This window comes from Seriola lalandi, unplaced genomic scaffold (genome assembly GCF_002814215.2).
Source record: "Seriola lalandi dorsalis isolate HSWRI2012SDOR001 ecotype SW California unplaced genomic scaffold, Sedor1 jcf7180002054469, whole genome shotgun sequence".
Classification (NCBI taxonomy): Eukaryota; Metazoa; Chordata; class Actinopteri; order Carangiformes; family Carangidae; genus Seriola; species Seriola lalandi.
The window spans coordinates 992,946-993,477 of NW_019525022.1; the positions used below are offsets into that span (position 1 = coordinate 992,946).

General features: G+C 37.8%; 1 protein-coding gene across 2 annotated transcripts in view; it reads right to left on the minus strand.

The window, feature by feature from the left end:
* The window catches only part of prkcz (protein kinase C, zeta), a 105,462-nt gene that overhangs the window by 33,291 nt on the left and 71,639 nt on the right, over positions 1-532 (minus strand). The window lies entirely within an intron of this gene.

Consider the following 532-nt stretch of genomic DNA (forward strand, 5'->3'; position numbering starts at 1 on the left):
CCAGAAATTCTCTGTAATTGGGCAATAAAACAAATTAAATGCACAACAATTTCTGGATGTCCATAACAGAAGCTAGAATTCACGTTAGGGTCACTCATGATCAGGCTTTCTTCCACACCATATCATTTTACAAATTGATCCCAATATGAAATCACATATAATAATGTAGTAATTTATAATGATTTAAAGTCAGACTAAACCATATCGCAACAAACCTCCGTCCCATCACACCTGCTGAGGACATCACACACGCACGCACAAACACACACACACACACACGCACAAACACAAACACACACACAGGTGATATGAAGATTCTTACATTAATTTGGGACAGTATCTAAACTATCATGTGGAGATTTGCTCTCAAAGTGTCTCTTTTCTAGTTTCTATACCTTTAAACTAAAACATGTCACTGCCTGAAGCAGCATCAACCAGCAGCTCTTTGACCCACGGCATATGTGGGCTTTTATTAGCCTGCAAACTTCTTCTAAATCAAAGAGACTTTACTTTTGCTGGTTCCATGTATTTA